Source organism: Pinus tabuliformis, chromosome X (genome assembly GCF_031772625.1).
Source record: "Pinus tabuliformis cultivar Carrire ecotype Pingquan chromosome X, CPIR1, whole genome shotgun sequence".
NCBI lineage: Eukaryota > Viridiplantae > Streptophyta > Pinopsida > Pinales > Pinaceae > Pinus > Pinus tabuliformis.
Genome location: NC_142308.1, coordinates 1,752,577,553 through 1,752,588,651, shown reverse-complemented (window position 1 = coordinate 1,752,588,651; position 11,099 = coordinate 1,752,577,553).

Here is an 11,099-nt window from a genome sequence, read left to right as displayed (position 1 = left end):
AATCATAATCTCATGATATATTTTAAGTTCCTAAAACATGGGGACAAGTTCTCAAGAGGTAGGAGAGTGGATTCTTAAGTGCCACATGTTGCAAAAGAGGCATCCATACTTAAGTTTCACAACTTAATAGAAAATAGGTCATTCTTTTCCATTTCCATGTCCAAGTGGGGTTGAAGTTAGTGAGAACCATTACAACCCTGTTAGATTATGAACATTGAGAAGGTGAATTTTGTTGGATTATTTTTTATAATTCTCTTTAGTTTCCTTGTAGAATTCTAGAGTCGTAGATTGAATTGTTTCTGTAGGTTTCCTATTAAGTGAGGCCTATATGGTACTTGGAGAGTTCATTAGTGAAACTAGAGTTCCTAAGTCATAAATTAGAGGGTTCATATTTGGCTTATGTTATAGAATTGGAGGGGAAGTGGGATAACTTGAGGGATTTCAAAGTAGAGAAGGGGCTCCATTTCCTTAGGTTGTGTAGTTTAAGGGGAATGAGATATTTTTGGTTGGGATTGATACAAGATCTTGGTACTTTGTCCTAATTTTCTACCTATACTAACTATCATACCATAGTTGGCCTTTAAGAATCCTTTTCCCTTGAGGAGTCATAACCTGTGTTTAGGGGTGACCTATTTCTAAAAGACATGGAACAAAAAATTATATGATTTACTAGAAAGTGTGAGGTATGTTGAAAATTGCAACAATAAATGTTGAAAATGGCATCAAGAAAGATTCTAATTTAATTTTGTCCTTGAATTAAATTTGGAATTAAATTCTAATTCTAATTCTTATAGCAACTGGTAATACATAAGTTAGTTAACTTGACTTAGTTGACTAAGTTAATTCAAGTTAGGAGTCTATCTAGAGTCGTGTAGAGTGGTTCCTAAATTTTAGGGCACGGGTTGAGTTCTTTTGAGTTGTAATTATTTAATTTGGTTTAAATGAGTTAAATTCAGTTAAACTAGGTCGAACTAACGGAGAAATTAGTGGGAGATCCAATAATGGGGTGTAACCTATAGTAGTGGAGTGTAACCAACATTGCTCCACCAGTAAATAGAATATTCACTCATAATTATCTCATGTATGTCAAGATTCACTCATAATTTACTCATGTGTGTCAATCAGAGACAGGCCTAATTGAGATTGGAGTTCAATAATGTGTAGTATATTTAGATATTTATGATGACAGCGAGTAAGTGGTGCAAGTATCATGCTCAAATGTATTTCATGGTAACTGTGGCACTCAATGTTTGAGGACCCGCAAAAATTATCCTCTATAGGCGTGAAGTTGTGATCTAGAATGGGTAATATTATCATTTGTGTGTGTTTTCCCTCCATAAATCTTGTGAGTACTGGTTGATATTTTAGATACAAAAAAATAATAGTTGATATTTCAGATAACTTCTTTTGCATGAGTCTTAAAATCAAATCATATATAGTTTTTTTATTTTTGAATATATATATATATATATATATAGAGAGAGAGAGAGAGAGAGAGAGAGAGAGAGAGGATATCATCAAATTCTGTACGATGACATTAGTGTCATACTATGGTGGCTTTAGAAATGTTATAGAATATTGCAACAATTGTGTGAGTATTGGTTCTTGCATGAGCGGGCTACTGGAATTGTGACAGATGAGTTGTCTGCTCAAACACTCGGTGCATTGCCAAATATTTCATTCAAAAAACAAGCAGACTATGGAGATAATGCGGAGAAATGTGCACTCTATTTGGAGATTTATGATGATGGTGAGAAGGTGGTGCCACTACCATGCTCCCATATATTTCATGATAATTGTGTCACTCATTGGTTTAGGATTGGCAAAATCTGTCTTCTCTGCAGGCGTGAAGTTGTGATCTAGAAATACCAGTATAGATCCATCTTAAATACGGATTTAACATGAGTTGAGAGGATCCAATTTATTCACGTTCAATTGTTTTTTATGCACAAATATTTTGTATAGTTTTTTCTTCTTTTTTTTAATTTATACTTAGGTCAACTATTTTGTATAGTTTTTTTTTTTTTTAATTTATATTTAGATTAAGATGAGCAAAATTTCAACTTTGATAACAGACATAGTTACACATCAAACTATGCTATAGAATAAGCTTCTCAATTCAATGAGTAATACTATTATTTCAATTTTACTCCATATTATTTAGAATTTTATTTCATATTAATTAAAAGTTTCTTTCCATATTTGGTCTAGAACTTTGTGAGTAATGGTTGATATTTCAGATAACTTCTTTATATGAGTCCTCAAATCAAATCGCCTTTAAAATATATATAAAATTTTATTTTGGAATATATATATATATATATATATGCGCACTCTTGGAATTTATATATATAATGTGAATATGTAGAAGAGTACTCTCTTCTTTCTAAATATATGCGCGTGCACTTTTGGAATTTATATATAATGTGAACATGTGGAAGAGTACTCTCTTCTTTCTAATTGTTGTACGTTTGCTTCATGCATTATGCTAGTTCTTTTTATGGGTTCCTTTAGCCAACTTATGGGATTTTGAAATTATATCTAAATCTATGGTTCCAAACTCCCGAGGCAAGAGGGGTGTTCACACTCAGTAGGGTGTGGTGTGCTAAATATGTATGATTAAGTGTGCTATGATATTATGGTTCCAAACTCCCGAGGCAAGAGGGTTGTTCACACTCAGTAGGGTGTGGTGTGCTAAATATGTATGATTTAGTGTGCTATGATATTAGGTGTTGAGTGCATCTAATAGTTGAGAAGAATCTTTTCTTGCCCCATTTTCTAATCTATCTTTAGTCTTGCGGCATCTCTTATTTTCCAAAAAAAAAGATGGTTCAATAATTAGATGTTGTGTTAAGTATGACAATAGTTGTAGGTATGATAAAATTTCATAAGTTGATTTTAATGTAACTTTTTCGATCGAATATTTATTTCTCCAAATTCACCAAGGTTATGTCTTGGTTGTAAAGAGTGTTTTTTTTACAATTATTTTTAGTAGCCTTTTCCACAAACTTAATTTATAATTTTAGTCCTCCAAATTCACCAAGGTTATGTCTTGGTTGTAAAGAGTGTTTTTTTTACAATTATTTTTAGTAGCCTTTTCCACAAACTTAATTTATAATTTTAGTCTTTTCCAAAAATTTAGATTATAATGATTTAATGATTTCTTAATTATTGAATTTGTATTAGTTATATTTTGATTATAAATATTTATTTATATTATTTTATTGGTAAAAATATTGAAATTTTATTGAACATTTCAAATAAAATAAAAAATTGCACAAAATAGAAATAACAAAAGAAATAAAATAGAGAATAAATCCTTATAAAATAAGAAAATCCAGTAGACTTATATATATATATATATATATATATATATATGCAAAATTAATGAAAATGGTTTTTCCATTTTTATTTAGTTGAAACTCGTGATTATCTCTAAGTATTTTATATTCTTTTTATTTCTTACGCCCACACTATTAAGAGGAGGTAATATAAATGGAATGGTATGAATATCTACTTTTTAATTGATAACTAATTATATAAGCCTGATCTATAAGATATATTTTTTTTTAGCTTTTAAGATAAATGGTTGAATTTTAGTTTGCAAGTTTATGAGTAAATATCCTTATTTCATTATCTTTTGATAAATAACACTTATTACTTGTGTATAGAGTCATATTAAGTTTGATTATTCATCCTGTATTTTTTAATTTCTTGAACAAGAACTAAGCTACCATGAAAGCGCTCGATAATAACACAACATATGATGTATAATTATTTTACTCATAAATGAAACAATATCAATAACTAAATTATATGAGATTGTATGAGTATATTCAACTATTAAGATGTTGTTAACACCTAATTTACAATTTTAATACATAATTTACAATTAATTTCTACGCCTATGAACTTTCTCTTCATAAGTAATAGTGTTACAACCTTTTTCCTTTAGGATAGGTTTCAAGCTTTATTACCTCATTTGAATGCAAAGTGATCAACAATGCTGAATGATGGAAATTTTGAATAATAAGAATGTAGTCAACTACAAATAGTTTATAGTTTCAAGAAGAAAACATTTTAGGTATGATGAAAATTCAAGTATTTTATTTATGGTTGAATTATTGTAACACATAAATTAATGCACGTTGTCAATATGATTTTTGTGCTTACATTGAAATCAATGCATCTATTTTGTGAAGAACCAAAATATTCATAATCCAAAAGAGTCTCTCTCCCTCCATCTCCCTATATCTCTTTTCATCCCAATCCTCCCACCATCTATATATATATTTCTCTATCTCACCTCCCAAGAAAGCATGCTCCCTCCCTCTCTCTCTCTCTCTCTCCCCATATCTATATATCTCTCCCTTCCCCCTCTTTATGTATCTCTCTTCTTCCCTACCTCCGCCCTCAATTTATATCTCTAACTCCCTTTGTCACTTCTTATTCGTTTCTCTATATCACCCCCAAAATATAAACACACTCTCCATATCTATCTATCTCTCGCTCCCTCCCTCTTCCCATTCTCTCCATCTCTCTCTCCTCTCTCTTCCCTCACACTCTCTTCTCTCTCTCTATGTATTTCTTCTTCCTTCCCTCACTATCTAATCAAATAGGATTAGGAATCAACATCTACTCTAAAATTAATAGATATTTTTTAGGGAAAGATCAAAATATTAATAAGATCAGTGAGTTGGTATCCCTCCCTATAATTTTCTCTCTCTTCTTCCCTCCCCACCCCCTCACTATCTATATCTCCCTCCACATCTCCTTTTCCTCTCTATCTCACCCCCAAAAACTCACACACACACACTCTCTCCATATCTATCTATCTCTCCCTCCCTCCCTCTATCTTTATATTTCTTCTTCCCCCTCCCTGCTCTATCTATATGTCTATTTCCCTCCATCTCTCCTTCTTTGTCTTTCTAAACCTAATGTAAGTAATATATCAGATAAAACTTAGAAAACCTTGATCCATCTTAAGCCTTGTATTTGGTCTTTAATGGTAATAAGTATGATAGGGTTTAAAGTAAGTCATTAATTGAACATTGAATGTGTTTTTAGAGGTTTTATCGTAGGCAAGGACAAAAGAGAGACAGGTATGTGTAGTGCCCCAAAAGTATTTGAAAATTATTCTTTAGCAAAAAGTATTTGAAAATTATTCTTTAGCAAGACAATAGCACACATGGTAGTGATAGTGCTGAGGTGGTTAACAATGTTTACACTGATATCCTCATACAAAATTACCCAACATCATCATTGACATATCTACAAAATCCACATAATTGAAAATCATCTATATCATTATGCTTCCACCTTCCAAATTCTTTGAAATTCGATTCTAGTGCATATTAAGATTATAAACCACGAACTCAACTATACATAAAATGATAAACTCTCTTCGCATACTAATTCGCCTTTAAATATTTATAATTGACTCCAAATATTTTTAAGCTCTTGATCTTAGGATTAGTGATAGAGAATTAAAAAATCCACAAAACCACATTATGCTTAGAAAATTGAGGAATAAATGATCTATGCCTATTTATTTATTTATTTTTAGTAAAGGGTCATTCTCACCTTTAATATACAACAACTCATTTCTGTCATTTCTATTGACATTGATTAATTGAAATTACCATCTTTAAAAATAAAATATGTTTGGTTAGAGTGAGTAAAAAGAAGATGCATGGTTAAGATGGATCTGAGGGAGCACGAAGAATACCTAAAAATCAAGGGAGTGTACAGAAGTTTAGAAAATTTGACTAGACCAAACCCAGGTAATCCAACCATGAATTGTCATTGTTGTATTAATCATTTTTTAGCTTTTATTTATATGGTTATTTTCATTTTTGTTTAGGCCGACATTAATTTGTGTTGAGTGAATATTTTTTTATTTTATTTTATGGGACACATGTCAACTACACTTTGAGCATGGAAAAAATTACAAATTTCCCTCCTAATGGGCTACATAATGCATCTCTTTCTAACTTTATTTTATTATTATTATTATTAATTAAAAAAATTAATATATAAGTTAAACATATATTCATTCAAAAAAGATGGAAGAAGATTCTTATCCATGGAGATTTACCCACTTGACCATGGCAATTCTTAATCTCTAAATAGACTTTGTTACAATACCATGGTTTATCAATACTACATACCCATAAAACCATAACACATTTCATATCACACTTTTTCCTTATGACATTTTTTTAATTAATCAATTTAATTAAAATAGAAAAAATATCAAAAGCATTTTTGAGATAAATCTCAACCTTTGAGTTGTGTATACTAATAAAGAATATTTCAAAATAAAGTTATCAAGTTGTTAGTTTTTATGGCTTTGTTTAATTTTAACAACGTGAGATTTATCATGAAGTAAACCTTTAATGTTTATTATGGATTGATACCTATAAACATTTACTAGGCATTCAATTTACATGACGACGCTAATATATACTTTTATTTACATGAAAAAGAGAATGATGTCATCTTTCCACCTATGATTTTTAATGCTATCTAGCCATATATAATGTGGTCTTGGAGTGAGGCCTAAAATTCATTCTAATTAACTAAGAGTTCATTTTACTTAAATGTAAGAAAATATGTTAATAATTCATTTTAAATATCTAGTAGACAGGTTTCCTTACCATTTTAAATAATGTTTATTTTCTTAAATATAAATACTGAGTTCACCCATATTTGTGGAGCACAATGATAGATGTGATCACTATCACTTAACAAGAGAGAATCATAATAAGTTTTAACAAATTATATATATATATATATATATATATATATATATATATATATATATATATATATATCTTAAGTTATCTATGGCCTCTAGAAAAGACTACATGCTTAATCTTTGGCTTGAGAAATTCCAACCTAAGGGCAACTAATTTTTGGCTTGAGACACTGGACGATTGCAACTAGCTTGAGCCACTTAACAAAGCCAGATTTTTACCCACGAATTTTGAGCCTTGGGGACCTTCACATCACGAAATAACTTAACATTAAAAATGTATATGAAATCTCTTAAAATTTCTAATAAATTTCTAATAAAATATTATATATTACATAATTTATGTAATTGGATTTTAATATATAATTATTATTTTAATTTTTTATATATAGAAACACACTCTCTTACTCGTTTATGGTTTTGAAACGTTTTATTTTATAAATCAAATTTTTCAAAATTTATAATATTAAAGTTCTTAAATTCATAATTAATTGTTTTTGTTTTTAATAATCATCTAAAAGATTTTCAATTTTGAATCTTTCCATTTACATAATATTCGATAACTTAATAGCAGTCAATTATTCACTTTTATTTTCATATTATATATATATGAATTTCTATATAAAATTAAAATTATGATTTTTAATTATGCTAACATTATATACATCTAGATAGAAAATTTTTAATATAGGATAATATACCCTAATTAAAATTTATTATTTCAAAATTATGCTCCTAATTAAAACTTAAAAGCTTCTTAAATGTTTTAAAGCGATATGTTAATTTTTTTTATCAATTATAATATTTCGAAGTGTGTTGTTCCCATTAACATAGCTGGAGCCTAGATTTTTTACATTAAAAGGTAGCTTCACCATCATGGATAGAGAGTATATAAGGAATTTAATTTATTAATATTTATTTTAATTTGAATAAATAAATATTTGTTAAAAAATATAAAAAATAATTTAGTAAAATATTATTAAGTTGAATTAAGGAAAGAGGTATAAAAGGTAAAGGAGGAAATAAAAGAAGGGAAATGAGTAATTATTAGAAATAGAAAAGCTATTATTAGAGAGAGCGGGTCTAAACTTAATGTAATAAATAAGAATTAAGATCACTTCATATTTTTTTTGGAACTATCATGGTTTCCATGGTATAAACGACCTATTTTATGTTGGATCCCTAGTGATATTGATCTTATTTTCTTTGTTGAAACATGGGAGCATGATGAATCTAGCGTTTCCCACATGGATGGTTACCACTTTGGTCAACTTGGAGTAGGAAATCTTCTCATAAATGTTTTGGTGGTATAGCCTACTATATAAAACATAACATCACTTTTCATATACAACTCCATAAGATCGATCCCCTCAAAGAGTACATGTGGATAAGAATATATGATTCTAACATCGAAATGATTTTTCTCACAAATTGTTATTTCACCCTTACCAACTCCACCTCCTATAAGAAGAAAAACCTAGATAAGAATTTTCCCTTGAACAACTTAGAATAGGATATCCACAATCTAAGGAGTGAAGGTGATATATGTTTTGTTAGGGACTTCAATGCTAGAACTGCTACTAACCAAGATACTCTCCTAAGCAATAACTCTAACCCTAACCCCCTATGGTTGGATGAGGACTATGAATTAGATAGTAGATTCGAAAGAAATTATGAAGACACTATCACAATCCTATTTGGTATCGAGCCTATTAATCTTTGCAATTACCAAGACCTGATTATTTTTAATGGAATTAATAAGTGGTTTGCCTCTAGCCAAATAATCTACCTTCACAAGTGGGGCAGTAGTGTCGTGGATTATCCAATATAAGACACCCATGTTCTCAACTATATGGTGGAGTTTGACATCGTAAATGACCATGAGCTCGATTATTACCACATGCCCTTATCCATAACCCTAAATCTTGACATGCACACCGACCACATGAGGAAGAATTGTGATAGTCAAAGGAACATTCATTTTTACAAAAGTAAAATGGATCTCTTCTTACACTATTTAAGGAGGGATCTATGTTTCCTAACATATAATGATAACATTGACATCATCTACCATAATTTTACTACAACCCTTTCTAATCCCATTAACAAATTATCTACTGAAGTGTCATATAAAAAGATTATTAGAACTTCCAACCCTTGGTATGACAATGATTGGGAAATTGCTAGAAAAGAGATTAGAGATGGTCATAAAGAAATGAAAAACTTGAAAAAATAAGTATGTACAAAGCTCTTATCAAAAAGAAAAAAAAAATTCCTATATTATTAAGAGGCAAGAGTTTCTGCTACACCTCTCTAAATTTAAGCCTAGAAAATTTTAGAGGAATATACTTGTTTGAGAAACAAAATAAAATAACTCGATCCTTGCGAAGAACCAAGATACTTATCTTAAGAACCTTTATGACTCTAAAAACAACATGGGAAGAATCTTAAACACTCGTATAAAATAGGACATTTTCTCTCTTGAATACATGGAGTTGAGGATTAATAAACTCACTAATGGGAAAGTGGGGGATATTGAAGGCTACCAACTTGAAATTTTCAAAATGGCAAGGTCTATCTTCATCCCTCATATTCACAATCTTCTCAATCCAGTAGTAAATCAAGGTTCCCCTAAGCTTTGGATTCAAAGCCTAACTGTGCCTATTTTTAAAAGTGGGGATGAAATTGTTACATCTAATTACGGGACCATTATGATGAACCACATCTTAGCCAAACTCTATGGGCTCATTTTGGTAAATAACATCAACATATGGCTTAAAATCCATGGTAAAAGAGCTAAAGGGAAAGAAGGTTTTAGAAGACATCACTCAACTATTGACCATATCGTCACTCTTAGGATTATTGTCGAGGAATGTCATAATAGTAGAACTAATCTTTTCTGTTGTTTTGTTGACTTTAGAAAAACTTTCGAAAAAGTTCCTCGGGATAAGTTATGGAAAATACTTGAACAGAGAATGATTACTCATGAGTTGAGGTTCATTTTGATTCGACTATATGAGAATGTTTTCACCGAGCTTAACACCACCAAGCGTTGGTCTAAAGAAATTAAATGCAACTTTAGTATTAAGAAAGGATATTACCTATCCCCTACCCTTTTTTGTATTACATTGATAAGCTAGAATCATATTTGGAAGCTTCGAGATGCATTGACCACAAGCTCACTAGTATGGTCATTACTCATCTCCTTTATGATGAAGATATTGTTCTGCTAGCCAAAATCCATGAATATCTAAACAAATAACTTAAAATCCTCCATGTCTTTCTCTCCAAGATGTTACAATTGTTAATACATAAAATAATCAAGTCATGATAATTAAATCCAAAAGGATCAACCATGAAAATTTCATCTATGATAACAATTAATTCGAGAAATTTTCTTCATACAAATAGTTGTGTATTTACATTCATCATCAGATCAACTAGAATTATAGCATTGAGAAGAGGATTACTGGTGGCTAGAAATCTCATTATGAGTTTGAAAATCATTTCAAGATGACTGAGCTCTAGGTTTGGAGTAAAAATAGTTCTTCTTATTGACTCTCGTCACCCCTATTATTCTATATGGATGTGAGTTTGTGTTTGCAGTATATCTAGAGAATAATGGAGGAAGATCGAGTTGATCCAAAAGAAATTTATAATCTATAGCCTCGACATTTAAGGTAATACTCCTTATCATATCCTTTTGACTGAAGCTAGCCTTCCCCCCATTGAAAACCTTAATGTGTTTTGCTTTTTTATGTATAAGAATAAGCTTTACAACATGGAAACCAAGAGGTTCTCCAAATGTCTTCTAACTCTAGCGAAAACCCCCACCTTTGGCTTAAGAATGGTTGGAACAGGGATACCCATTTGTAGCTTGACTACTGGGGCTTAAAGGAGGAGATCATCTTGGAGAGTAGAGATAATATTAAAAATACTATTACTTCCAAATTTAAGGAAAAAATGTGGGGTGCTAAGGAGATAGAGGGGAAAAGGATGCTAAGGTATTATAACGGGGTGATCAACCCCACTCTCACTAATTAGAATTGTCTCTCTCTCTTGACCAACACTAAGCAGAAAATAAACATTGCAAAGATAAGAACTAAAACTCATGAGTTTCAAAGTGAAGCTGACCATTGGTCTATCCCCAAAATATCTCGTGATGAAAGACTTGTCAACTGTGTGATACTAAGAGGGTTGAAGATGAAAAACACTTTGTCCTAGATTTCTTGACTCCTTTTCACATTCGTTCCCATTTCCAAAAAATCTACCACATTAACAAATGTCTTGACTTGTTCAATCAACAAAACTATGGTGATCTGGGTATGCTTATCTCCCTTCT